The sequence below is a fragment of the Hemitrygon akajei genome, chromosome 24 (assembly GCF_048418815.1).
Source record: "Hemitrygon akajei chromosome 24, sHemAka1.3, whole genome shotgun sequence".
Lineage (NCBI taxonomy): Eukaryota > Metazoa > Chordata > Chondrichthyes > Myliobatiformes > Dasyatidae > Hemitrygon > Hemitrygon akajei.
Genome location: NC_133147.1, coordinates 2,250,590 through 2,271,802, shown reverse-complemented (window position 1 = coordinate 2,271,802; position 21,213 = coordinate 2,250,590). Strand labels below are relative to the sequence as shown.

Genomic DNA, 21,213 nt, shown 5'->3' with positions numbered 1-21,213 from the left:
TACATTCATACTGCATTTTCGGGGGAGAGACATACGTAACCGGTATCTGTATCATGATGAATGAAGTGAATTGCAGAGGCATTAGAGTGGAGCTTGCTTATGTCTCTTGGAGGGGGATACTGGCAGGGATGACGCAGAACAGAGGACACTGACGTGTCTGGGAATAGCTGTCTGGGAATAGTGTCTGGGAAGACGTAGGATAGATATGACCAACATAAGAAGTAAAGAATAAAAGGGAAGCGGGAGTTGAAACTGAACCACTGGAAAGTGGGGGTCAAGGAAATCGCAGATGAACCTAATATGTACTTTGCTTCAGTTTTTACTGAGGAATTTACTAGCTGTATGCCAGATTTTCGTGAGTGTCAGGGAGCAGGAGTGTTTGTCATTGCTATAACTAATGAAAACGTGTTAGGCACACTAAAAGGTCCCAATGTTGTTAGCTCACCTGGACCAGATGGACTACATAGCAGAAAAAGATTTTTGAAGAGAGAACGGGTGCATTGATTATGTTCTTTCAGGAATCACTTGATTCTGGTATGGTGCCGGAGAACTGCAAAATTTAAAATATCACTCCACTCTTTAAGAAGGGAGGAAGACAACAGAGAAGAACTTATAGGCCAGTCAGCCTGACATCAGTCGTTGGTCAAGTGCTGCAGTCTATTATTAGGGATGAGATTTCGGGGTACTTGGAGAATAATGATAAAATCAGTCAAAGTCAGCATGGTTTCTATGAAGGAAAATCTTGCCTGACAAACGTGTTGAAATTTTCTGAGGAAGTAACAAGAAAGGTGTACAACAGAGAGGCCGTGGATGTCATTTACTTGGATTTTCATAAGCCATTTGATAAGGTGCCTCACATGAGGCTGCTTAACAAGAGAAAATCCGATAGTGTTATAGGAAAGATACTGGCATAGCTGGAGGAATCCCTAGCAGGCAGGAGGAAGCGGGTGGCTGTAAAAGGGGATTTTCTGGTTGGCTGTCCGAGACGTATTGTTTCTCGGGGGGTAGTGCTGGGAGGACTATTTTCACATTTTTTCTCAGTGATTTAAATAGTGGAATTGATTGTTTTGTGGCAGCGTTTGCTGATGATACGAAGATAGGCGGAGGGGTAGATTGTGCTGAGGGAGCAATGCGATTGCAGTAAGTCCTAGACAAATTGAAATAATGGAGGAAACACTAGCAGGTGGAATACAATATTTGGAAATGTATGATAATGCACCAGTAGAAGGAATAATGGTGCAAACTATTGTATAAATGCGGAGAAAATACAAACATCAGAGGTGCAAAGGGACTTAGGTGTCCTTGTGCAAACCTCCCTGAAGGTTACTTCACAGGTTGGGTCTGTGGTAAAGAAGGGAAATGCCATGTTGCCATTTATTTCAAGGAGAATGGAATATACATACATAAAATAAACAAGAAGATTATGCTGACGCTTGATAAGACACTAGCCACGCCGTACATAGTGTATTGTCAACAGTTCTGTGCCCCATATATCAGAAAAAATGCACTGTCATTGGAAAGAGTCCAGAAGACGTTGACGAGAATGATTCCTCAGAAGAAGAGGATACCATATGAGAAACGTTTGGCAGGTTTGGACCTGTACTCATTGGAATTTAGTAGACTGCGCGGGAATTTCACATAAACCTACCAAATGAATAAAGGCCTAGATAGGTGGATGACGAGAAGATATTTCATCTAGTGCGGCCATTCAGAACTGAAGGGCACGGTCTCAAAACTGAGGGGAGAGCTTATAGAACTGAAGCAATGAGGAATACTTTTAGCAAGAGAGTGGAGAATCTATGGCATGCTCTGCCACAGACGACCGTGACGGATAAATTCGTGGGTATATATAAAGCAGATGTTGATGGATTCCTGATTGGTCTTCAAGGGATATGGCGAGATGGCTTGTGTCTGCGTTTGAATGGAATTAGGGATCAGCCATGATGAAATACCGGAGTGGGCTCGATAGTCAGAGTGGCCTAAACTGCTCCAATGTCTTATGATCTTATGGTCTATGTTCTATATTCTGTTTATGAGTGCACCGCTTCTTTCTATTTGTAAACCCCATGAAAGGATTCTATTTTTTCACTAATTTCTTCATCTGGCATTACATATAGACGAGGGTTGACTATTACTGAAAGACTATTATCATGTAATTTATACTGTAACACCCTATTCTTCCGGAATTCAACACTGCACGGATAGGTTAAAAGATACACAAATCTGTTCTACAGTTGTGGAATCCTAAAATCTATTTAAAGTCTCTGAAGACACAGAAAGAAACGGGTATTCAGGGCAGTGATGCCGGATTCAGTTTTAACTAATATGCTTAGGAAATGTGGATACCCCATCGCTACACCAGTCCCGAGGCTTTTAACAGCTCAAAAAGTTTAATTCTTAAATTTCTGGCAGTCACCCGTGACAGGTGGCATCTATAGCCAGATGCTGGGACTATATTTGGACAACTTGGTCGTGAGCTGAATATTTTTCTTTATTCTGTATTATTCAATTGCAGCGTGCGTTCTCAGCGTTTGTCTGACAAAGCTGAATGAGCCTCACCCTGTTCTGACCCTACAGAGCCCATAGTAGTAGCGTTTAGAAGCATACCGCGGGAGCCGCAGCTCATACTTCCTTGGGGGACTCTACTGAGATAAGGACCGATGGCTTCATTCTTCACAGAGCGACTTCTAAAAACAATTAGATTCTGATCGGAGAATGTCCTGTGGAGAAGGCGACACATATGGAATAATCGGACGATATTTTTTCAGTTGAATCGGACTGTCATCTAAATTGTCATTACCACGCGTATATTTGAAACAGTCACTCCTGATACGTTGCTGAAGGACAAAGAGTAATGGAGAATTCACGCAAATGTACCATTTTCATTACATGGTATTTCATTTTTTGATTACTGGAATGTTGCCTTTAATAATGTCAAATAACCCAGGATATGTAGATATTTTACTACAATCGGAAAGGGAGCAAGTGAGCGACAAAAGAGTTGGGTTCGTTAGTCCCGCTCTATTGATGAAAAATAGCAACAGGTGATATTTTGCTTTACAGAGCTGTATTATGTCTCCAAGCTGAGTAAGGTCAAAGGATGCCAAGTCCCTTCTGTGCAAATACCTCATTCTCTTTGCGATGACAGCTCCAACGAACAAAGATACAACTTCTGTTAAAGCAAAGGAAAATCTAATGTTAAGCCCCGCGCGCTGTGGATGTGAGGCATGAGTGGACAGGGAGCAACCGGGTGCAGAAGAAGAATGGAAGCAGGCAAGGTCGGAGCGTGTGAGGTGGAATTAGAGAGCGGGAATAATCAATACAGTGCACTACATGCAATGGTCAGCAATGGCACTGGGCCCTTGGGCGGGAGGGAAAGCAGATAGTCTTGAAATAAAACAAAAGATACCAGAAGTATCATAAGATGAGGCAAGTTCGCATAAAGAGAAACAGCGTGGATGCTTTATTGAGAAACTGACATCAAAGGTGTGTAGAAGGGAAATAGTATTAGTAGGATCCTGTGTGGAAAGGGAAGGGCACATTTGCGGGACAAGGGAGGCGTCGGGATCAGCTGTAAGCGACGGTTTCCGAGCTCCCTGCTGAAAACATGATTTATTTTGATATTTGTAGAATACAGAGGATCAGCGCGAAGCTTGATTTAGTTACGTGCTTTATTGCTGTCTTTTAAGACAGTGCTGACCCAATTCACCGGATATTTCACCGCGTTTTTCAGCTCCTCTCGGAATCTGTTCTGCGTTACGGTGTAAATAAACGTGTTGGTGCAGGAACTGAAAAGCTGCAACATCGTTGCTGTGCGCCGTGTGATATAAGGGGGGTCGGTGGGTGAATAATAATAATTCTTTGAAATACGTCGATAAATATAAAATGTCACCTTCGTTGTCCACAACAAAATAAAAGTACCAGTTATACTGAAGAGTAAAACGATTGATTTCCTTCGGTTTTCCATCTCCGGATCCTTCTCATTCCCCCCACTGATGCGGCCTCGGAACCCCTTACGGATTCGACTGGCCACTAAAATCTGTCTGACCGTCAGGGCATTGAGTAGCAGAATTAGAAAGAATGGAACACAAGGAGTTAACGTGCGGTGAAACAGGTCGTATGCCGCCCATGCTGAGGATGTGTAGAAGCTGGGTTTATTGAAACATTCCCAGGGAATGTCATCAATTATTTCTCTAGGCTGCTGCGTAAAGTACCAGGGAATACTCTCCAGACAGCCCAGAGCACTGACTGTTCCTATAATTACAGCCGCTGTTCTTTCGGTGCAATATTTTGTCTTCAGTTTCTCACAAGAAATGGCCACGAATCGATCAAAGGTGAAAGCAACCGTTAACCAAACAGAAACGGCGGTACTTGCAAAAACTAGCCATAGAACGAGGCTGCATATTGGCGTAATGCGGAGGAATGATCGTGGAAAATAAATCCGAACAGTCCACCTCAGCAGTGGACCCGAGATAACGACCATGAGATCAGCCGCTGCCATTCCCAATAAGTAACGTGTGACACATTTGGACAATCCGCACTTTCCTCTGGACAGGATGACAATCGGCACCAGGTTAACTGTAGAATAGAGAAATGGAAACGGAGGAATCAATTGTAATATACAAACCCAATAGTATAACGGTTTCAGAGGACACTTCCGCTTTGTGCTGCAATATCTTGTCGAAACTGTTTCCAGAGCCATGAGCAACTCCTCTAGATCACAGCGTATGGTTGAGGATGGAGATGATATGCAGAGCTAAATGAATCTGATCAGACCTGGGTTAGGATTCCACCCTGAAGCAGAATCAGAAAACAAGCCTGTAAATGACACCACAGATTTAATATGGGACGGATCTTCATTTCAGCCTCCATTCAAACTCACGGTGAGTGAAATTACTGAATGCGTTTGGCTGGTGGCGGCATTATTCCATTGATGAAACATTAATATTTCGTCGCTCTCTGTCACCGATAACCGAGGACGGCTGATTCCAAGGATACATGGTAGACTGAGACTATCTCACTGCTAGGCGTTCTGATCAAGGTCATGCTCAAGTTCAAGTTTATAGTCACTCAACCATATACATGTAAGTTTGAATTATACACCTGTGCACATCTAAACAATAAACCCTTCTCTGGGACCAAGGTGCAAAACACAATACGTATATCACATAAATCGCATAAAATAATACTAACGCAATATAGTTAGCATTGAACTCAAAACGTCTTTATATGTACAGGTTGAAATAAAGTTTATAAATGACATGCAGTTAAACATACATTAGTATAATGCTACTGGTTCTGTAATGAATAATGAGCATTGGTTACTGTAGTAGCAGGGTTATCAGAAATGCCACAGCCAGTGATAAGTAGCTGCTGCCCAGCCTAACAATCCACACATGACGGCCATTTAAAGCAGAACATTTCGGAAACCAGCACGTTAGCTCGTTGTTCTTGAGCTGGCCCGGTGCCAACTGCAGATAAAGGGGAAACATGCCTCACAACAGTGTCAGGCATGAGACTCATTTGAGAAATTAAACAGTGATTGAAACGACGTAGCACTCCTTGTTCAATCACACCATATTATGGTACTCAAAGCTTTTCCCTGATTTACCTATCAACGTGCAACGATGGGAATGCATATTTCCAATAAAAGAAAATATTCCAGCCTGCACATGGAACACTTCAAAAGTACGTTAAGCGTTATAAGTTAACAACTACCTTCGTTCTGCTTCCCGCTACTGCTCGGAACATCCGATCCCTGAACAGTTACAATGATCCAGGATGAATACTCGGATACATTCATTGCAAATACAGTTCAGCTGTTACAAGATTGGTTACAGAAATCCTCGACAAATTATTGAAAAGTAGCTGCAGATAGAAGTACCGAGTGAAACATTTCTGAACATTGCAATTAAATACCAATTCCTACTAAAGGCGATTTAAAACAGCGACTTACCAGGAATCCCAAAGGCTGAAAGAAAAGGATAGTAAATGTCCTCTATCCGCCTAATTATTGGGTATACCATTTCAGAATCAAATTAAAAATTATGTCACTCGAGTATCCACACATCAGGCAAACACTCTTATCCGATGTACTACAATAGCCTCCGACTTATACCGAAGAGTAATCTCCAGTGCTAATTACACTCCACACCCTTGTTCTTAATTAGTCAACAAAACAAATATACATGACATCAACGCCGTGGGTCGCGCCGTGACAATAAACTGGGGAATGTGGTGTGACAGAGCCATGACAGTTTTTTAATTTGTTGAGATAGGTGGACAGAGTGCTGAAGTATGTGTGAGCCCTAGAAGTATCCACGCAGGAAAACGCCAATGATATGCAGGTCTTCATTAGTTGAAGTAATGTCCCCAGATTTTAGGAAGTCATATTACATCGCAATAAATCTGTGGTTAGGCCAAATTCAGGTATTTAATTTAATTTTGGCGTAGCTATGTAGGAACCATGTAGATGTTTTGGAAAGTGTGCAGAGGAGTTTCAAAAGGATGCTGTCTGGTTTGAAGCACATGTGCTGTGAGGAGAGTTTGGATATAGTAAGACTGTTCTTTTGTTCTCAGCCGTGGAATCCGAGGGGAGATTTGAAAGAAGTTTGTTAAATTATGAATGGAAAAAATATAGATAACTGTAAGTAGTTTTTCCAAGGTTCCAATGTCTAGTGGTAGAGATCATGTATTAAAAATGCGAAGAGAAATAACAAAGAAGACAGATCAAGCATCACAGGCCATTGCACACTACAGCGCAGTGTAGGCCCATCGGCTCAAGATGTTGTGCCGTCCACTTAACCAAATCAAATATCAATCTAACCATCACCTCCTCCATTTTCTTCTATTTCTTATCTCATTCATATGCAAATACCTCACGCTGCTACCTGTAAGGAGCTCTTACAATCTGTCTTCACCAATCGTGGAATTGGATTTAGGAGCCGAGAGGTAATGTTGCAGCTATATAGGAACCTGATCAGACCCCACTTGGAGTACGAAACACAAAGTGCACTGCAGATGCTGTGGTCAAATCAAGACGTACAGCAACGCTGGATGAGCTCAGCAGGTCGGGCAGCATCCGTTGAAAGAAGCAGTCAACGTTTCGTTTCGAAACACTTCGTCAGGACTAAAGAAGGAGGGGGCAGGGACACTATAAAGAAGGTGGGGGGAGGGTGGAAAACCAATCAGAGGAAAGATCAAGAGGTAGGGGGGAGCAGGGAGGGAATAGGCAGGAGAGGTGAAGAAGGAATCTAAGTGGAAAACGCTATGGACAGTAGAAGAAGGCAGAGTCATGAGAGGTGATAGACAGCTAGAAGAGGAGACAGAGTAGAGGTGGGATGGGGAAGCGACAGAGAGGGAATTACCGGAAGTTGGATAATTCAACATCGAGGAGCCACAGGTGTGCGCTGAGTGCCAGGTGGGGACAGAAGGTGGACTAAACGCCTTGAAAAGGACCCGACATGCTCCTCCACGTGAGTGCTACCCACCAACCCCCCGACACCCCATACACCCCATCGACGAGATAATGTGCTCTTGAAATACCGATGTTTAGTTAGATATGCTTGACAATATTCTAAATAATACTGAGGCCATGAAAGTCTTTGCTGAAGAAACTTAAACCTCGCACTGAACGTGAAACCTTTCACTCAGTCAAGATGTACCAGCAAGTATTTTGTAATATTCTGCAAAACGCATTGCAGGTCATAGTTAAATAGACTTTAATGGAAATATAAGAATAGTACACCAAAGGCTCCAAAACAGGATTTCGGCGGTCTACACATCCAAATTTCACCAGCGTTCCTAAGTACAAGTGTTTGTTGTGTGTGTGTGTGTGTGTGTGTGTGTGTGTGTGTGTGTGTGTGTGTGTGTGTGTGTGTGTGTGTGTGTGTGTGTGTGTGTGTGTGTGTGTGTGTGTGTCTGTGTGTGTGTGTGTGTGTGTCTGTCTGTCTGTGTGTGTGTGTGTGTGTGTGTGTTGTGTGTGTGTGTGTGTGTGTGTGTGTGTGTGTGCGCGCGCGCGCGGGCGATAGATTGGAAGGTTATGAAACTACGTGGATGAATAATGCCATGAAAGTTAAATAAATACAATAAACATCTGCTATCACATTCACTTTCAGGAATACATCTGCTCGAAAGAGAGAGAGGGATGCAAATCTGCCCACGATTGAGAATTCACTTGTTTTAACATGAAAAATAATAACCTGTCTCTTTACTTTCCCAGACAATATCCTGCACGTAATGTATAAAAAATATTGTTTACTCGGAGGTGACAAAACTTCGATCATGCTGTTCAGTCACGTCGTGTAAACAAGCGTTTTGTAATATCTGAAACCGAGTGAAATGCATTGCACAATAGAACAATGCTAAACCCGGTTAATGTCAAGTGTTTGTGAAATAAGCCTTGACTAAACTGTTAAAACATGTTCGCGCTAAGTGTCCCAGTGGATTATTTTCCTTCTTAATCAGACGTTCTTCACTCTATTACAGAAGACAGTTGTAAACTATTGAGAAACTGTCGGCAGATTTTCAGGAAAAATGAGTAATATAACAATCTACGGTGTATTCCCCTTTATTTGAAGAGTTTCGTATTCCCGGTAAGATCCTGGATCACTTAAATCCAGTTGATCCTTTTGAGGTATGAGCTGCTGTACAGAATAAAGTGGGTTTCCTTTCGATAAGCACAAGCAAATCACTACACTTAAATAAATTGGCGGTCTCGCACAAACACCCAAACGGCCAAAGTGACCAATATATGTTACTTCCAATTAGAATCGATGTTTCCCGTGGAGAAAGCACCCTATCGGATTATAATTCATAATGAAAACGGTGAAAATACGCTGCGTATAAAATAAAACTAAATGAACGTTGTGGACATATACAACAGGTCACAGAAGAGCTGTGGAAAGAGAAGCAATGTTAGCGTTGGAAGACGAGACTCTCCATAGGAAATAGTTAACAGAGGAAAGTTTTTTGTTTCCTGTATTCTGGGGAAGTATAGATAGGACAACATGTCTGTGACTGCAACACCTATTTTATTGCAAAGCAGGTTACATGGTTGACAGATAGATTATTTAAAAGGCAACGCTCCGATTAGCAAATAATGCCTTTTTCCTTTGTCTAGTCCACCCCATATTGCCGAACCTGAAACTTGAACCTGACTTGTTTCTTTGTGTTCCCAACGTATTTGAAATTATATCTGAAATGATTACTCGGCCTTTTTGAAAACCAGAATCCAAATGATTTTTAATATCACTTACATACATCAGAAACCATGTTACTTTGCGACAGCTATGCTCTGCAATATCTGAAGAATATATTACAAAAGTCGAAGGATGGATTTTAAGAGTCGCGGGGTAATGATGCAGCTCTATAAAACTCTATAACTCTATAGAACAAGTTAGGCCACACTTGGAGTACTGTATCTACTTCTGGTCGCCTCACTGTAGGAAGGATGTGGAAACATTGGAAAGCGTACAGAGTAGATTTAGCAGGATGCTGCCTGGATTTGAGAGTATGCATTAGGATCAGAGTTTAAGGGAGCTAGGGAGTTACACTCTGGAGAGAAGGAGGATGAGAGGAGACATGATAAAGGTATACAAAATATTAAGAGGAATAGATAGAGTGGATAGCCAGCGCCTCTTCCCCAGGGCACCACTGGTCAATACAATAGGACATGGATTAAAGATAAGGGGTGGAAAGTTCAAGGGGGATATTAGAGGAACGGTTTTTACTCAGAGAGTGGTTGGTGCGTGGAATGCACTGCCTGAGTCAGTGGTGGAGGCAGATACACTGGTGAAATTTAAGAGACTACTAGACAGGCATATGGAGGAACTTAAGGTGGGGGGGTTATATGGGAGGCAGGGTTTGAGGGTCGGCACAACATTGTAGGCCGAAGTTCCTGTAAAGTGCTGTACTATTCTATGTTCTATGTTCTATCTTATAGTGCGCTCCCAAGTTTTTCCTGGTGGAAGAGGGGCTTCCCACGTTGAATCTTTAGAGACGTATGAGGGAGTGGTCGGCTTAGCTTTTCTAGGTGTTACTTAGCTATACGGTCTTTGGATTCAAATTCTTTGTGCAGGTTTGAAGCGGCTATTTTACCATGCTGAAACGTTGCCGTTCACTGTTATGGCTGTCCAACTTCATGTTCCAGTCATGCAACTATAGGAGTTGTAAATTGAGTGAATATTCACTAAAATAATCGGGTGCCACCACTGTGTAACATTAAAAACAAGCGATTCTGCAGATGCTGGAAATCCAGCATAATAAACATAAACTGCTGGAGGAGCTCCGCAGGTCAGTTAAAATCTATGCATATGAATAATAATTTACGTTTCGGGCCTAGGCCATTGATCACAACTTGAAAGGAAGTGGGAAGGTGCTGGAGGTGGCAAGTAGGATAAGCAGGAAGACCAATCACAAATAAGTGAAAATCCGCAGATGCTGGAAATCTAGTTTCAGCCCGAAAAGTCGACTTTACTCTTTTTCTATAGATGCAGCCTGGCCTGTTGATTTCCTCCAGCATTTTGTGCGTGTGAGCTGCAAGGCGATAGGTAACCCAGATAAGTAGGAATCCAAAAAGACTGGAGATGAAGGAATCTAATCGTAAGTGTGAGTGGACCATGGGAAAAATGGAAGTAGGATAAGCACCAGGGTGAGGTGAAATGCAGGTACGAAAATTAGGTAGCATGTCTGTGGGGAATAGAAGAAAGAACTAAGCGTCAGTACGTTCGTATATGGACGAAATGGGGAGAGGAAGACTTTGAAGCTGGTTAATAATTCGCAGACCTTAATGCAGCAGAGTTTAGATGGAAAAGAAAACAATAAACGCCAGGTTAAAAAAAAAGGTTGGTCAACCTGTTTACCTCTCGAATAAAATCAAAGTCAACACTGCGACTGAACAGAATAACTAAATATAAAACGAATACCGTTAGTTTTCAGTGTCAGTTGACTCAACATTCCAGTTTCTTAGGTAAGGTCGAATGCAAGCAGGCAGCTTAACGTTTCTGTACCTTGGCAAAACCTTGACCAGTGATACGTCGAAAAAATGCAGTTAAATGTGGTCACAGTGAAATAATAATTAGCTGACATTTGCATATTCACGAGCGCATTTGCCCAGTTCACACCCTCAGTCTAGTCTTTGTATTGGGAGTAAGGTAGACGAGAGGCTGGCACAAGCCTGTAGAAGAGAGCGGAAAGCCTTCCAAAACCGGCAAGTCAATTGTGGTCTACCATCAGACAATGTGTCTTAAGGGAAGCCGTGGAGCCTGAACGCACATTGAACCATGAGTGTGGTAGTCTCCTGAGCCGATGAGAATTGAAGTGGGAAGCCTTGGTCAGTCTATTCAAAATGACAAAAAAAAATGTGTTTTTTTATTAAACAAGAGCAGCCCAGAGATGAAATCTGCTGAAAGGTGGGAAGATGTGTGGTGACACAGGCAGTGGACATAGTAGAACCGCAGGACGCTGGAGTAACATTTTGTTCCACGAACAGTTTGGGACAGCGGATACAAATTCTTGGACATCTTGGAACACAGATGGCCACCTGTGTTGTCTGTTTCACTCCTGTGTTCGTTGATTTCCCGTATGTCCAATCAGACGGGGGGATTGGGCCTATTTCAACATTTTGGAAAGCACTGCAGCAGAGACAAACAACCGTTTCGAAGGTCTCCAACTCTAGGGTTGAGCGGCCCTCACGTCTGTCTCTTTTCCCCAGATCATCGAAGCAGCAATACACGAACGAGGAAGAATGGGCTATGGCGGGGCATTGACCTCTGATTCGTCAAGCTGTCAGCAGACTGCGTCCTTCTTGGTATTCCTGCTGTCGGATCGACAGGTGAGATGAAATTAAACAATGTGAAATTGAGAGCCCACCGGCCTTACGAGAATTGGTTCTTTTTGCATCCTGAATGTAGAAGATGTTCTTGCTTTGCAGTGCAATCACACACATCCCCACCACCTTTTACCTCCTCCTCCACCTTTTCTAAACCCTCAAGTATTTCGTACATTAATCACACATTAATGGTCCTCTCTCACTCAAATTTCAGTGATGGCTGCTGTATGGTGTTTCCATGTAATGATGCATGCTCTAAGTTCACCAGTCTTACCAATTATACCGCTAGCATTAAAATTAAAAGTACAACTACCGATTATCAATGCCTTGACCTCTTAGGTTTCAAATGTATTTGTGAAACAAATTAGATATACTTTTAAACCTTTAATTGAAAACTCAAAGTACATTCATTTATTTACAGACCCTCCCATTTAAGGTTCAAACATATTTCACCTCGTTCATCACTCCTCCCTGAGCTTTATTTGTGTTAGTCCGTAGATGTACATGTTGGTGCAGTTCCTAAGCATCTCGAACCAGTTTCTTGACTGTTGCAGGCTGTAAGTCGGGGTGATAAAATATTTGACTTCATAGATATAGTTCTCCATTTACCAGAATAGGAAGTGAACTACGTAGGGCATGACAGAAAAAAATAAAATTGACCGATAGATTGCACAAAAAAATCATTGATTTTCTCCGGTTCTCCAGCTCAATATCCCTTTCATTCTCACTGCTATTCCGCATTGCCCGACGGACTTTATTGGCCGCTGTGACAGGTTTAACTGCTAAAACATTGAACTGCGAAATTAAAGAGATTGGTAATAAGGAGTTATAATGTTGTGGAATAACTCAAAGACTCTCCACGCAAAGATGTAAGGCATTCATCGGAGGCGTCGCAAGGCCATGGATGCACTCCAGCTTACATCACGCATCCTGATTAAAATCGCTAGCGGGAATAAAACCACCAGAAAGACACGAGGGTACTGTGCATCTCCATCAACCAGAAGGCTATATTACGCCTAAGATCCCGTTCCTTATTTTGTGAGCTGACATGCCGAGCAGAATCTAATAAGTAATAATATCTGAGATGAACGATCATATGATCATTAATATTGAATTGAATTGACTTTATTACATACATCCTTCAAATACATATGGAGTAAAAACCTTCACGTTACGTCTCGGTTCAAATGTGCAGTGTGCAATTACAATTATTTTTAGTAAATATAATGTACAAGATGATAGTGAATATGATATAGAAATACAGTTGCGCAGCATGAATTAAGTAGTCTGAAGCTAGAAGCTGGAACAGTTCGGGTTTAGAGTGACTCGGGTCTTCAATGATCCTTCCAACCCTTTTTACTCATCTGTCTTTGAAAATGTCTTGAATATTGCGAAGTTCACATCAACAGATGCGCTGGGCTGTCTGCACTAATCCTGCAACTGAGGGAAGTACAGTTCCTATACCAGGCAGTGATGCAGCCAGTCAGGATGCTCTCAATCGTGCCACTATAAAAAGAGTTTGGGGGCCATACCAAACATCTTCAACGTCTGTGGTAAAAGAGACACTGTTGTACCTTTTTGCACCTAATGGAAACACGACCATTTTGGTCGTCGTGGATTGATTTCCAAAGGCTGTCCACTACATTACCCTCCTTAAGTTCCCATTACCACATGAGGCTACCATACTCATGGTTCACCATGTGTTCAGGCTCCATGGCTTTTCTCAAGACCTAGCTCTGATCGTGGACTACAGCTCACTTCCCCTTTTGAAAGGCTTTCTGCTCTCTGTAGGAGCCACGGCCAGCCTCTCGTCTGGGTTCCACCGCCAATCTAGTGGCCAGACTGAGAGAGTGAAGCAGGAGTTGGAGACAACTCTGCCCTCTCTTGCCTCTTCCAACTACACGTCCTGGTGCACCCAATTGGTTTGGGTAGAGATCGCCCACAATAACATCCAGTCGTCCTCCACCGGTATATCTCACTTTGAATGGCAGAAGGGATTCCAGCCCCCGGTCTTACCTGATCAGGAGATTGTCGTAGGAGTTCCTGCTGCTGAACAGCTGATCCAACATTGCAAGTGCACCTATAGTCGAGCCAGAGCTTCTCTGCTGCCCGCCGAGAAACACCATTCCCGGCAGGCTGATTAACTCCGTCGACAGGTAAGGCCATTCAAGCCAGGACAGGAGGCTTGTTTTCATCAAGGGATCTTCCGCTGAAAGTCGAGAGCCGGAAATTGGCACCGTGCTACGTGGGACCCTTTGTCGTGGAAACTGCTGTCAACAAGGTGTCCTATAGATTGAACCTACTACCGTCACTGAAAATTCTCCCAGTATTCCATGTTTCCGAGCTCACGATGGTTACAACCTCTTCCCTGGCCCCAATCACCCCACCTCACCTTCCTCCCCGCCTGGTAGATGGTTCCCTTATCTATACGGTTCGGCGCCTCCTGGCATCTCGCCGGGGATATGGTTAGCTCCGATACCTGGTTGACTGTTAAGGGTATGGTGCAGAAGAACGTATTTGGATCCCGGCGAAAGACGTCTTGGATAAGCCGCTGATCCGTGACTTCTCGTGGACACAGGTCTGTGGCTCCTTAGCGTCTGCGCTTAAAGCAGGGGGTCGGGAACTGTTACATCCGCGTGTTCGGCAACGCAGTAGATACAATTGTGCTCGTGAATATGCAACTATAAGGTAATTATTATTTCATTGTGATAGTGTTTAACTCCATACTTGTCGTCGTAGTGTTGCCTTGACTGAGAAATTGGACTCTCGAGTCAACTGACTTTCAAGACTAGCTGTATTCGTTTAATATTTAGTTGTTCTTTTCAGCCGCAGTGCAGGTTTCGTTTTCAATTTGAGAGTCTTATTTAACGGCCCTGGTTGACCTAACATGTGGTGTTTTATTTTCCCTTTTACACTGTTCGCTTTAAACTCTGTGAACTATCGACCCACTTCAGTGTCTCTCACTCCGCACTTGGGCCATATCGGAGCCCTGGTGACAGACAGATGGAATTCCATAATGTGTTTTGTTGAAAGGCACACGAGTGCGGACTATTATCTAACTGTGTGTACACACAAAGCCCACTGTCTCGGTATTTCAATATCCTGCGAAGCATTAGTCGGCGATATCGGTGAGGAATCGTGTCGTCTTCAAGGACGCACCAGCAAACATCAAAAAGCAGGCCGTTCGGCGAGATCCGAGAGCGAGAACACACCACGCATGCGAAACCGTAGTTTGAGTTGAAACTGTAAATCATGGAGTCCGAGACGACCCCAGCCACCTTGGAAAGAAAACGAAAGAAACATGAGAAGAGAAGAATTAAACTGTTTCGCCCAGGTCCGAAAAACGTCTGGCGCCATCTTTAGCTCTTCTCACGTCAATTGCAGTGAGGATGGCAAAAGGTAGTTCAAATGTGGTATTCTACAGGACAGTGTTAAATGGTGGGACAGAATCCAAGAGTCGAAATAGTTAACGTTTTCCCCAGTTGTCTGTATTTTCCATTAACAAGGGACACAGACGTCACTTCTCTTGAGAAACAATAAATGGGGAACGACCTCATCAGCTGGTAACCACAATGCATAGATTTGGCTTGGTTGAAAGGAATGTAGCGAGGTAAGATAAAAATTGCCCATTTCACACATTGTCTTGATTGGCTCCCCACCTCCTTGTGAAGTGGACCCATCGTATGTAAGACCATAAGACATAGGAGCAAAGCTAGTTCATTTACCGTTCGATTCTGCACTCCCATGCCATCATAGCTAACCCTGGATCCCGCTATGGTCCATACACTTGACATCTCGCCATATCCTTTCATGCCTTGACCAATTGAGAAACTGTCAACAGCAGCTTTTAATATATCCACCTCCACCATAGTCTGTGGAAGAGCATTCCACAGATTGTCCACGCTCTGGCTAAAAAACATTCTCCTTACCTCTATTCTAAAAAAGTCCCCACTCAATTTTGAAGCAGTGCCCTCTAGTTATGGATGCCCCCACCATAGGGAAACATCCTCTGCACATCTGCCTTATGTAGCCCTTTCAACATTTGGTCGGTGTCCATGAGATAACCCCGCATTCATCTAAATTCCAGTGAGTTCTGGCTCAAAGCACTTTTCGACTCTCTCCAATGACAACACATCCTTTCTGAGATACGGAGCTCGAAACCGTTGACAATACCCGAGATGCAGCTTGACTACGGTCCTATAAATCCTAGGTATTATCTCCTTGTTTTATATTCTATTATCCTTAAAATAACTGAAAACATTTTATTTGCCTTCTTTACCACAGATTCAACTGTCTAGGAGACTTATTCGAGGAATCCTATGTCCCCTGCACTGTTAATCTTTGAATTTTCTCCCTATTTAGATAATAGGCTGTATTATTGTTCCTTTTCCCAAAGTGCATTATCGTAGGTTTCCCAACATTGTATTCCATCAGCCACTTTTTTGCCTATTCTTCCAATATGCCTAACTCCTGTTACAATCGCATTGCTTCCTCAGCAATACCTCCCCCTCCACCTATCATTTTATCACACGCATAATTTGCCACAAAGCCAGCAATTCTATTAGCTGTCAGCGATTCCTCTGTCTATGTAAATCTTTCCTGTCTCTGTATATCTTTCCTGTAATGCCACAGAATTTCATCTTTTTAAGCAACCTCCTGTGTGCCACCTTATCAAACTCCTGAAAATCCAGATAAATGACATCAATTGCCTCTTCTTTGTCCACCCAGCTTGTAACTTCCTCAAAGAACTCTGTCGGGCAAGATTTACGTTTAGAAATTATGCTGACTTTAACTTACTTTATCCGTGGTCTCCAAGTAACCCGAAATCTCATGTTCTGTAATAGACTCCAACACACTCCTAAGCACTGAGGTTAGGCTAACAATCCTATTTCTTTTCTTTTCCCTTCCTCCCGTTTTTAAGAGTGGAGTGACATTTACAATCTTCCAGCTCTCTGGGAACATGCCACAATTAAGCGATACTTGAATGATCATGGCCAATTCTTCGTTTATCTCTTCAGCAACTTCTCTCAATACTCTGGGGTGTATTCAGTCTGGTCCAGGTGACTGAGCCACCTAAAGATCTTTGTGCTTGCTTTGCAGGTTTTCGTTTGTAATAGCAATGGCACTCACCCTTGCATCCTGACACTCACAGATCTCTGGCACACTGCCACTGTCTTCCACTGTGAAGACTGATGCAAAGTACTCATTAAGTTCATTTTCCATTTCTTTGTCCCCCATTACTACGTCACCAGCATCATTTTCAGTGGTCTAACAACTCTCAGCTTTCATTTACTCTTTATATAAATGGAAATAATGTTCAATATCATGCTTTATATTATTGGCTAGCTTGCCCTCATATTGCATCGTTTTCCTTCTTATAGCATTCACAGTTGCCTCTTTTCTGGATTTTAAAAGCTTCCCAATCATCCAGATTCCCACTCATTTTTGCTACCTTATATGCCCTTTCCTTGGCGTTTATGCAGTCCTTAAATTCCATTGTCAGCCACGGTTGCCCTCCCATGCTATGTGAGAACATTTGGTTTTTTTCCGTGGGACTTATCTATCCTGCTCTTTGTGAATGATTTCCAGAAACTTCAGACATCTCTGCTCGACCGTCATCCGCCCCAGTATCCTCCTCCAAGCCATCTGGGCATGCTCCTTTCTCATGCCTCTGTAATTCACTTTATTCCATTGTGATACTGATAGATGTCACTTATGCTTATCCCTCTCAAATTTCAGTATGAATTCAATTATATTATGATCACTGCTTCCTACGTGCTCCTATATGTTAAGCTACCGAATAAGATCTGGGTTATTACGCAACACTCAGTATAAGATAACATTTTCCCGAGTAGGCTTAAGCACAAGCTACTATTTAAAAGCCATCTCGGAAACATTGAAGAATTGTCCTTTCTTCCGATCTGACACCAACTTGATTTTCACAAACCCCGAGAATATTGACGTACCCATTACAGTTGTGACATTACCCTTACTACATGCCTTTTCCGGATCCATTTACAATCGAAAACCCACATCATGGCTACTATTTGGAGGCCTATATATGTTTCCCATAATGTTTCTTTTTACCTTCACAGTTTCTTAACTCCACCTGCAAAGATTTTAAATTCTCTGACCCTATGTCACCTCTTTCTAAAGATGTAAATCCATCTGCTACCAACATGGTCACACCACAGCCTATGCGTTGCTGCCTGTCCATTGGATACAAAGTATATCCTTTGATGTTAAGCTCAAAACTATGATCTTCTTTCAGCCAGGACTCAGTGATGCCCACAACTTCGTATCGACCACTTTCTAATTGCGCCGCGAGTTCGTTCACCGCATTCTGAATGCCACACGTATTTAAATACAGCACTACCAGTCCTTCATTATTCACCCTTCTGAATTTTGCCTCTGAGGTTCAATTTAACTCTTGGTCAGTCACCCCTTTATGGGACTCCTTTAGCCTTGGGGTGACTACTTCTCTGTAGCTTCACTTTTCCTAACAAGTCAAAGGTCATTGAGCTGCAGCTCCACTTACTTAACATGATCTCAAAGGAGGTAAATCTGGATGCACCTGGGGGAGATGTGGCCATCGAGGAGGCTGTTAGTCTCTGAGAACTCCCTCATCTGACACCCAGAACAGAACACTGGCCCTGCAGACATACCCCCCATTCTCTCCAGAGTTAAATTGGAAAACAAATATAAGAAATAAGGAATGAACTTACCAGGAACCCATTGTCCCTTCTATAGCTTGAGATCTGCAGAGAACTTTCTATTATCCTCTTGGGTTTCAAAGCTCTCTTTCATGCCCTGAGGAGAATGTTCAAATTTGTCTGTGAATAATTTGGATGCCCATCTATCAATTAGGGTGGAAAACCAATCTATCGACAGATGAGCGATTGCAATAAGCGGTAACAACAAATTGTTTATAGCCGGACTGGAATAGGTTCTGTGGGCGCATAAAAGGGCAGCGGTTACCGGAACGTTAATACTGCTCGGAAGGGCCTGTTAAGTGCAGTATCTTGAAATAAACAAAAATAAATAAATATATTTTAAAACAGTCTGCGCCTGGGTGCTGTCAATTACAGATGCAGACCGTCAAGCCAGCGCAAGGTTGCTGTCTTAACATCCAAGTGGGATCGGCTTCTTTCACGAGCAACTGAGTGTGACCCAATAAAATGATCAAACCCAAATTGTTGGTCTCATAGACTTAACGAAACAAAACAATAAATCTTAAATACAAAAGCATTGAACAAGTTAATATTTAGAATAGGTCGAAGATAACGCCAGTAACCATTGCAAGGGAGAATGTTTCTGTCAGCGAAGTACTGGAGAATTATTAAGAACAGTCAAGTTGCAAATCCAGAGAATTACCTGCAGTTTAACATTGCCGGGGGAGACAGTTCACCAAGAGGGGAAAGAAGGATCCTGCGCATCAGTTCCTATAGATGGCGCAACCTTACGTGTCAAGTAATAAGCATTGCTCACAACCTAGTCACGTATTAATTGCGTGAAGATGCATATCCTTCCACGTAATTCACTTTTTTATGCTAGTATGATGATCCGTTCAAGTTTAAGAAATAAGTAATGCAAACATTTCAAAAAATGTAATGCTGAAAGACACCTATTGGACAACTCGAAGATGAACAGCCAAATTATTAAAGCAAGGACGTAAATCACGTTATAACGAAAAACGAATTTTCAACTCACTCTTTGTTTTCTCTTTCGTGGTATTCCCTTAAGATCAGCAACTGTACAAAAATAAAAACAATGCATCAATGTTTTAAAACTCCGATTTCAATATTTACTTTTTGCCTCCTACCAGTCAGCCAATGTTTATTTCTTAATTTTAGTCACTGTTAGAGTGTGGTGTAGAACCCTTTGTCCATGCTATAATTTCCTGTAATCGCATGGATCTTACGTTGACCACCTTGTCAACGGCCTTCTGAAAATCCACATAAATAGTATGTACTGACTTTCCTTTTTCTATCCTGCAAGTTATATCCTCAGAGAATTCCTACAGGTTTGTCACGCAAGATTTCCCATGACGGAAACCATACTGACTTCCAGGACCGGTCTGATAAGCAATCACTCCTTCTACAACAGTTCAGGTGTGGAACGAAATTTGCATGTAATACTTCAGATCAGATTCATTCCACAGATGCTGACGGACGTCCTGAGTGATTCCAACATTTTCCATATACTCCTTTGCTGAGAGAACACAATGCTAATACCTGGTATTGGATTCTGAACACAGTTCATAGCTTACTCACACGTTCGCGAGAACGTTGCAAAGTTTACTTTCATTCAAATAACATTACATCGCTGTCCCTCATGAAACGACAAATAAAATGTAATTAACACCTCGTGCAATCTAGGTGTCACACAATACTTACGTACGATATAGTCACTGGGAGCGTCCTTAGAAGGAGGAGCGTTTCTGAAAGAACATAAATTTACAAGTCAGCATATTTTATTTGTAAGATACTGCAAAGATATTGAATTTGGCGGGAAAAAATGGAGGAGATCCATCTGGTTGATATGTAGACAACCTTCCCAGGAACTGAGTTGTCCCAACAGGCCAGATGGGAGTAAACGAGAATAACGTATAATTATGAACGTTAGCGGAAGAGTGGAAGTGCGTTACATTTTACAAATGGCGAATGATTTAAGTGTATCACAGTTTGGCGTGCCCGAGGGTACCCTGTGACTGTGATGCAACGCAAAGAATTAGAGTCCAGATATTGTCCAGATGAGTATGATAGATGTGAAGAGCAGAAATCCGCCAGTCACTGTCAGCACCCAGGTATCATCACAGACGAAGCGCCAGTTAGTGACATACTGTTTACGTTGTTAACTCGCGTCGTAAAAGTAGCTCATTATTTGTGAAAAATGTGACAATTATATCTGTTGCGCGTGAGTACTGTACTGTAATATATACTGTAATATGCACCTTGGTCCAGTGGAACATTGTTTCCATTAGCGGGTATAAATGTACATGGTTGAAATGACAATGAAACTGAACTTTAACATGACTTGAATTTGGGATAACCTAGGGAATACTTCAACATTAGCAAATAAGGCACGGACAATTCTGATTTCAGTCAATCGATGTGAGGCCTTCATTGCTTTCAAAAACTAGAATTCGAATGTGGAAACCTCTTGACGGCCAGAGGTGTACCATATCAGATCGAGGCGAGAAAAGGACGTGGAAAAATTATAATTTAGAAACGGGAGCGTGAGGGAGAGTTCAAATAATATTAAGAGTAAAAAAGGGAGTAAAACGAATTGTCAACAAAATGTGAAAGTACTTTAACATCCCACAAAGTTGTATGAAAAAAAAACTGGGAAGGTAAATACTGAGGAAATCAGCAAACATTAAT

The 21,213-nt window shown here is 42.4% G+C and overlaps 1 long non-coding RNA gene across 1 annotated transcript; it reads right to left on the bottom strand.

The window, feature by feature from the left end:
* Positions 1 to 14,921: 14,921 nt before the first annotated feature.
* On the bottom strand, positions 14,922 to 19,581 carry LOC140715565 (uncharacterized). The gene is made up of 3 exons (XR_012096160.1): positions 19,541 to 19,581; positions 18,556 to 18,640; positions 14,922 to 15,108 (listed from the first exon to the last, which is right to left on the bottom strand). It is a non-coding gene; the product is annotated as an uncharacterized lncRNA (long non-coding RNA).
* Positions 19,582 to 21,213: the final 1,632 nt, after the last annotated feature.